This window comes from Humulus lupulus, chromosome 3, assembly GCF_963169125.1.
Source record: "Humulus lupulus chromosome 3, drHumLupu1.1, whole genome shotgun sequence".
Taxonomy (NCBI): Eukaryota; Viridiplantae; Streptophyta; class Magnoliopsida; order Rosales; family Cannabaceae; genus Humulus; species Humulus lupulus.
This window is the reverse complement of record NC_084795.1, coordinates 234,887,211-234,896,509: the sequence shown is the minus strand read 5'-3', so window position 1 is coordinate 234,896,509 and position 9,299 is coordinate 234,887,211.

Genomic DNA, 9,299 nt, shown 5'->3' with positions numbered 1-9,299 from the left:
AAGTTTGCCCTTGCCTTTACCTGCACCACGTAGCACCCATGAGCCAAGGCCCAGCAAGAAAACATGATGTGCAACACAAACAGTAATAACAGATAATAAACTCACTAAGCATGAACCCTCGTCATACAATCCACATTAAACATTCAGCATATATTCAGAATCATGGATGCAATCAAACACTAATAACATTCATATCACATAATAATCAGGGCCGACAACTTAGGCCGCACCCTCTATTTACCCCACTGACTCCGGCCCGCTTAAACCAAGCTCAGTGCATATTAAGCAGTCCTCGGCTACCAGTGGCCAAGTCGCGCCCTGTGCGCTAGTGTAACCCTTGGCACCCTTAGGCCGTTGGTTCACTAATTAGCTTGCATGGCATAATACCATCTTTTCAAGCATACACAATAGGGAATCCTTAGTCCCATTACATATATTTAACCAGGTGTAGTTTTCCTACCTTTAATCTTTGCGGTTACTGATTACGAGCAACGCTCCTCAAGCACGATCCGTTCTCGAGCCGAAGATTATATCACCTAGTCACAACCAAGGTATAGGGTTCCATTAATATTCAAATAAGGGTTTCCGAATACAAAACTAACTTCCGGGAATCCGAATTCCACCAAGCACGGTGGTGAAATTGATCCCAAGCATTTTAGACCACATTCCCATGCCTAAGATCCCCAAATGTTCAAGTGTGCACCCTAGGGCTGCGGCCCTTGAAGCTTAGCCGCGGCCCTGCCCTCAAAATAGAACCAAGGGCAAGCCTGAAAGAAGACACGTGCCGCGGCCCTTGCTTTGGGCGCCGCAGCGCTCACCCTTGCCCGAGCCCTCCTGGCTCATCTTCATCCTAGGGCCACAGCGCTCTTGAACAGAGCCGCGGCCCTTCCCTTCAAGCCCAGAAAACCCACCATTTCCAACATCTAAACCTCATCCAAAGCCATCCCAAAGCTCCCCAATTCAAAATCCCTTAATCACAACACCTTTATCATGATTCTAACAACACATCCCAACAGAATTACAACCCAAAAACCCACTAGAATCCCATTTCCAATTTCTGAAACTCAAGAACTACAAACACTCAAACCAACCATTCAAACTCAAATTGAAACCTCTAAATCACGAATTGAGGCTTACCACTTTTGCTGAACCACTTCTCCAAGCCAAATCCAAGCTAATTTCCAAGCTTTCCTCCTTAATTCTGCCCTTATACATCAAAATCACATTTACCTCAATACCCAGCCAAAAATCAAAATTTCTAACCACAGAAAAGGAAATTCAATGCTTACCTTAGTCGTGATTAAGTTCTTGATTGATTCTTGAGCTATGCCTCTAAATCACTCCTGAATTCCTCTGAGTTCCCAGCTGAATTCCCCAAAAATTTCAGTGTTTTCTTCCTTGTGTTTTCCTTGAGAGAAGATAGAGATGAAGGGCTGAAAATAAAGGTCGGTTTAATTTTCTGTCTACTGTTTTCCTAAAGCTTCAATCTAATCTTATCCCATTGAGTCAATCCCGAGGCTCGGGGTGCTGGAAACGTCCCCGAGGGCAAAATGGTAAAATTCCCCAATATTTCCGCCTAGACTTCCTAACCTCAAATATATCTCCATATATTTATTTTTACAACCCGATAGTCTAAATAGCTACCTGATACCTAAAATACCCCTGACTTATCCAAAGTCAACTGTTAAGCCCTGTTGTGACTTTTCCCGCTATCTAGCCCTAGGATCGCCTCGAGTCGTGCTCTACAAACCTACCCACATAATAATGTGGTTCTCACAATACCATGTATATATATATATCACATTAATACCAATATAATCATACAAGCATTATTAATCATATAACTATGCATTTAAATCAATATATTCATGCGAACCATATTTAACCTAATTATGCCCTCCCGGAACACTAATCAAGGCCCTTAAGCCTAATTAGCGAATTTGGGGTCGTTACATATCATCATCAATTCTACCAAATCAACTGATAATTCCCTGCCATCCACTCTAACTGGTAGTGTTCTAACCCATCTCCTGGAAACCACTAACTACCCAGTAGGCAACATAGTACCAAACCCCACAGGATAGAAGTCCCATGGTCTACACAATCCATCTATAATCCTACTAGCAACAAAAGAGTGCGTAGCACCCGAATCAATCAAAATAGTATAGAAGGTTCCAACACTAGAAAGCTGACCTGTAACTACCAAGGGATTAGTCTTGGACTCTGCCTGGGTCAAGGTGAACACCTAAGCTGGTGTCAGGCTGTCCACCTTCTTCGGCTCTTCCTTTCTGGCTCTCGCGCAGTGCTTCTTCAAATGCCCCAAACTACCGCAAACGAAGCATGCCTTCGCCCGACATTCCCCAATATGGTGCCTCCTACACCGAGTACACTCTGGGAATGCTCTCCAGGTCTCACCGCCACTCTGGCAACCCATCTGTATGCCACGTGGCCTCCTATCTGGCCCTGAAGCTGAAACTATATCCAGAGTCTTCCTCTTTTGATCACTAGGGCCTCCGCCCCTACCAAAACCTGCAAGTGGAGGTCCTGGCCTCCTAGAATCCCTTCTATCTGCATTGTCACGCCAAATCTTGTTCTCTGCGCTCTCAGTTGTAAGCGCATTCTCCACAATCTGTGCATAGGTAGTCAATCCTGGCACAGGGGTAATACAAACGCCCCAGGCTATCATAGGTTGTAGCCCTGAAGGAACCTTTCTCTTCTGGTCCCATCAGTGGACACCAGATCCCCGACAAACTTTGCCAATCTATCAAACTTCAGGGTGTAATCAGTCACTGTCATGTTACCCTAAAGTAACTTGCTAAATTCCTCAGCCTTCGCAGCTTTAACTGCGTCGTTGTAGTAGCTGCTCTGGTCTGGGATCCACCTCCCACCATATTTGGGCATCCTTCCGAAACATATAAGTGGCACAGACCACTCTCTTGTTACCGCCTACCCTCATAAAATCCAGGATGGTGGTTATTATGGTCATCCACTGCTCAGCCTTCATTGGATATGAGCCACCCTCAAAGACTAGAGGATGTTGCTTTCTGAACCTCTCATACAGGGGTTCCCACCTATCTCCCTCTGCCTGGGACTGCACTACTACTGGTACCTCCGACTGTATCACTGTCGGTACCGCGGGCTATGGGTTCCCTACTAGAACCTGTTGTTGTCTCAAGAGGCATGTCTCTTCTTCTTGCCTCCCTAACCTGGCTTGCATGTCAGCAAGCACCTATTGCTAGTTTTCTGGAGCTGGCGGTAGGGCTTGGCCCTGGTCATTCCCTTCACTGGCCTGTAACTCTTGGCCAGCAAACCTCTCCAACCTTCAAGGATTCATACTGTTACTCAATCCACCCTACAGTGATCAAATCAGTCGGTAGGTAAGTAATAACTATACCACTTACCGCCTGACAGTCCAAGATCAAACAGATAAACAAACAAGCGCAATGCTAATAAGCATGCCATCACATAATATGCTCATTCATGGTGATAATAATCACTTCCTAATATCCATCAGCAAATAACAATGCACGTAAACATATCCAAGCATTTACGCAAGTATAACATTGCTGATAAGCATGTTCTTTTAATCCTTGCCAGTGTTAATAGTGCTAATAAGCATTTCCTGACCTATAAACAAATAATAACGCTAATAAGCGGTTTCCTTGCATTCACAAGCGGTAACGATGCTAATAAGCACGTTCTTTATCATTCATGCAGCAGTCAAGGGCCAGGCCCTATCAGATTATCACATGCATCCTAAACAGGCACGCAGATAAGGCATTCATGTCATGTTTAAACATTTACACACATAACCACATAATAATTACCGAACCCTAAGTCAAGCTTGTCTTTAGTGGCGAGTGTACATGCCCAACCAGTCTTCAAAAACCCTTAAACCTTGGCGGCTCTAATACCAAGTTGTAACGTCCTCCTAATCCAGGATCGTTACATTGTGTACGTTAAATTGTGTCAGACTTACTAATCAAGTCATTTGGCTTAAAACGTGCAACTATGGTTAATGACAAGGGTTAGGGTTAAAAAATTTAGTCAAAGGAACCATTGACTTTTATTTGAAAAGTTTCATACATTCGTGGGATTCCAAAATATTACAACCAAATTCTTAAGAAGTACATGTATATCAAAAATTACATCCAACCGACCTAAGCAGCAAAACAGGGCTACAACCCTAGTTCCTCTGAGATATCCTCGACCGTGGTGGTCGAGCAGCCGCATATGGACATGCCACCACAGAAGCTCTCCAAACTCATGGATGGTCAAGCTTTCCATTTCCCTTACCTGCACCACAAAGCACCCGTGAGCCAAGGCTCAGCAAGAAAACTCTACATGTGCATAAACAGAAAATACAGATTTCCAGACACTTATCTAGCATGTCCAGCAATAATAACCTACACATACAGTTATTCAGTTACAAAAAAATGGTCATTGGACCAATTTGGGGCTACTGCCTTGAACAATTGACCGTAGAGCCAACCTCGGGGCCTATGCCCTAGATATGTGACCATAGAGTCGTTTGGGGCCCTCGCCCTTAGCTCTGAGTAACTAGCCATAGAGCTAGCCTAACACCTTTGGTTTTTCAACGACCATAGGGTACATTGCTGATTTAAGCCTAAGCCATTCGACCAGTGTGCAGCGCGCTTTTGCCATCCTTGACTAATAAGTCAAGCCTTAATCCAGGTATTCAAACTTCAAATCAGAAACAGATATGAATAGGCATATCCCAACAAAACTAGTACACATGCATGTTAATCACATAACACCATCGAGTAACCGTACTCATAATACTAATCATACCTATTTAACGGGGCCTCAGGCCCTAACCACAGAATCCATGCAACAAACATGAAACACTTAAGCAGGTATAGAATATTCAAGAAGGATCAATCAACATGTGAAACAATAGCTTAAACATAAACGTTCTTAGGGGCCCAAGCCCTAATCATAATTATTGATAACAGTCGGGCCAAGCCCTGATCACATATAACACGTATTGGGTGCAGTTTTCTTACCTCAGGTCCAAGTAGCGTAAAATAAGGACAACCCTCCAGCACGATCCTAGTTTCGAGCCCCTAGTGATAACCTAGTCATAACCATAATATAGAATTCCATCAATAATGAGAAAATAAAGGCTTCTGAACTGAGCCCTAGCCTCCGGGGCCTCGAATTCCACTAAACCAGATAGTGGAATCGATCCCAAGCCCTAAGGAAAAGGTTCCCGTCATTAAAAACTCCCCAAGGCCAAAACTACCCAGGCGGGCCGCAACCTGCTCTTGAGGGTCGCGACAGGCCCCTCTAACCCAAGGTCCTCTCCCTCTTCCAAAGGGATGCGGGCCGCAACTTTCCCAAGAGGATCGCGGCGCGCCTCCCAGACAGGGGCCTCCCTGGGCCCTAGGTTTAGTTGAGTTGCAGCCCCTCAAGAACAGAGCTGCGATTTAGCCCTGCGAACCCAGATTTTCTTCAATTTTCAACAACCAAATCCAACCTAAACTATCCCAATTTCACCCCAAAACCATAATTCAATCACCACAACGGTTCTTGCATCTTCCCAGCAGCAAAACCCAACAAAAATCTAGTTACCAAACTCATCAAAACACCAATTTCAATTCTTGAGCTAGAAGGTTCAAGAACACCTCAAAACAGTTGCAAATTCTTACATAAATCAGTTAAACACAGGGATTAGATTGTTACCTTAGCTGTGAATGATGATCCCCTAGCCACAAGCTATCCAAATCCCAATCCCAATCCCAAGCCTTCAATTCTTTGGTTTTTAGCCAAAATCCTTCTTAATTCTTCAAAGACTAGCTTAGTGAAACTTTAGAGAGAAAGAGAGTGAGTTGGTCCAGGGAGGGTCTTTGTGTGTTTATTTATGTTTCCTAAGGCTTAAGTTTCACTGAAGCTAATCCTTAGGCTCGGGGTACCAAAATCGTCCCTGAGGGCAAAATGGTCAAATTCCCCAGTATTCCCCCCTAAACTCTCTAACTCCAAATATATCCTCAATTATTCATTCCTATTACCCAATAACCCAATTAAATGCCAAATACCCAAAATACACTTTGACTCACCCAAGTCAAGTATTGGGTCCCGTTGTGACTTTCCCGCTAACTTGCTCCCTAGGATCATCTTGTGCGAGTAACTCAAATAAGCCCACATAATAATTTGGTCTCACACATATATCACATATATTCACATATATATACAATTTTTCCCATAACAGACCAAATTACGAAAGTTGCCCTTTTAATAAGAACAGGCCCACATGCATATTTAATACTCATAAACATGCACTAGTAGTTATATTATCATATAACTCACATAATCACAATCAAATATATCAAATAAACATATAATTCCATATATTGCCATCCTGGCCCCCTAATTAAGGCTCTAAGCCTTATTAGGTAATTTTGGGATGTTACAGAATCCCCCCACTCCATTTACCTGCCCATTGATGTCCTCTTGAAGTGTAGGACATGAATCAGTAGGATGCCCCACCAAGTGACATATGCCACAAGGTCTCACATTCTGACCTAAGGCTATATGTTGAACCATACTAGTCAACTACAGAAGTTGCTGCTCTACTTTAGAGTCTCATTTACTCCCTTAACTGAACCCTCATGAAAAACTCCAAACTGTTGGGAATTGGCTTCCATATTAGAAATTAAACTCCTAGCCGCAGCAGAAGTCTTGTCAACCAATGCTCCCCGGACTTGCTACATCAATCATGCTCATGTCCAATGGAAATAGTCCTTCATAAAAGTATTGAGTCAAGAGTTGTTCACTTATTTGGTGATGGGGGCAGCTAGCACATAGCCTCTTAAATCTCCCTCAATACTCATATAAAGACTCCCCAGTCTATTGGCGAATTCCATAGATTTCCTTCCTTATGCTACCAACCTTAGACGTTGGGAAGTAACGCTCCAAGAACAACGTTTTCGTTTCATTCTAGGTATTAACAGTTCCAAGAGGAAGGTAATAGAGTCATTCATTTGCACCATCCTTTAAAGAAAATGGAAAGGCTCTCAATTTTATCTGCTCTTCAGTTACTATTGTTAGCTTCATACTAGAGCAAACTATGTGAAACTCTGCCAGGTGCTTATTTCGGTCCTCTCCTAGTAGCCCATGGAAATAGGGTAGTAAAGGTATGAGGTGCGAATTGAGTTCAAAGTTAACGTCCAATAGCGGATATTGAATACATAGAGGTTGATGGTCTAGATTCGGCGCCACTAACTCTTTCAACGTCCTTTCCTGAGCCATTTGAGACTTGACTGATGTTTCAGAGTTAGAATCGTTGTCATATGGTAATTGTATTTGTATTGGATTGACTTTCCTTGAATATTGAAAGAGTGGATTGCCATTGATAGTCCATGAAGAGCGGGGCGACGATGTCTCAAGATATTGCTTTATGGCTTGTAGTCTTTCTTGAGTATCGTCATCAGACATATACATCTGCAATCAAAAGTTTAAACTAGTTAGTATGTAGTTAATTAAATTGAATAATAAAAAGACTTACAATAGTCCCCGGCAACGGCACCAAAAATTTGATGTGTGTCATATGCCCTACCAAATTTAAATATTTATTTTATCAATCACTTATACCAGCTACTTCAGATAGCGGTAAATAAGGGTTGAACCCACGAGGACTACGATCAAATTATTATTCAAAATAAGAACTAAACAGAAATTAGATAGAGGGTTTAGTTTTAAAAACCGAAAATACAAAATAAAATGATGATTAAAGATTAAATAACATATAAAATGATATTAAAGAAATAGTCAAGAATCACTCTCCACCTTCGACAATAAATCAATCAACAATGACAAATAATATTTCATATCCCAATTATGTCGGTAACTGGCTTACCATGTGCGTAGCGGAAAGCAAGGGGTGTTGGGCCCAGAGATTTTAAAATATATATATTTAAACAAACTTTAAATAATCGAATCCATTAACATGCAATACATTAATCATAAAGAAATAAAATATGAGGATTTATCAGTTGAAGAAATATCAAGAATCATCGCTATCTTTTTGTATCTTCAACGAACATCCAACCCAAAGCAGTTCTTCAAAATATTCAGACCAAGATCTTCCAAGATGTATCTCTACACCTCATGACGTGTGTGGGCACGTAGAGTAATGGTAGGGAAAAATTCATGATTCACAAGATATTCTCAACACATGAGATCTTGGAATATTAGGTGTGAGATAGTTTTCACGGATAGAGAAAATAATACGATATATTTTCTTTCTGTCAAAAGTCTTACAAAAACTATTTCCATCTGATAAATTTATAAAATAATTAATTAATTTTTTTTAATTCAAAATTGAAATTATAAATCAATTATTAAATAATTAAATAAATAAAATAAATATTCAAGACCCATTCTTGGACCTAGTTACACGCCAACTACAGTGCATACTTTTTAGTTGGTGTGTAACACATTCATGATTTCAGGGGTGTGTTACAACCATTTTCTTTTAATTATTATTTAATAATTATTTATTCAAAAATATATAAACCTGATAACTTATTTATCAGATTAATTAAAGAATAAATATCATTTCAAATTCAAATCCGATTTAAATTATCAGAAATATCTTTTTCACTATTTAAATAAATAAAGCTAATTAATTCAAAATTAATTATCTTAATTATTTAAATACTATTTTTGAAAATATCAAAATAGTTTTACAAAAATATAATTAGTTAATTTGTCTCAATTATATATTTGACCCTGAAGAACAAATTTCTTCCAAATATGTCATTTTCCTGATTGTTCTCAATTTCAACTTTGCCTTAAATAGCGTTGATAGAGCCAAAAACTTGTTGTGAGAATTGATTCGATTAAAATGTGCAAGTGTACACAGTCACAAAACAAGTAATAAAGTAGTAAGTATTCAAGATCGTCTCCACAGGGATTGCAAATTAAAAAGTAAGCAAAACAATTACTAAAAAATTTTAGAAAATTAAAAGTCAAGTGGTTGTTTATAGACTAAGCAAAGTATTAAAATAAAATAGAAATACTGAAATAAAAAAACTGAACTGAACAAGAAAATTGAGAGAAATTTATGAATTGCAAAATGGACTTGAATTGTTGAATTCCCCTATATTATTCGTCCTGAACAAATTGCGAACGTGTTGCTGCAGCAATACTCTAGCAAAACTCCCAGGATAACAAAAAGTTCATTTAACACGCATAAAACTTTCCCAAATTTTATGACCTTAATTCTTCTACCTAATTAAACATATTCCTATGCAAAATCAGATTTAAGAATGCAA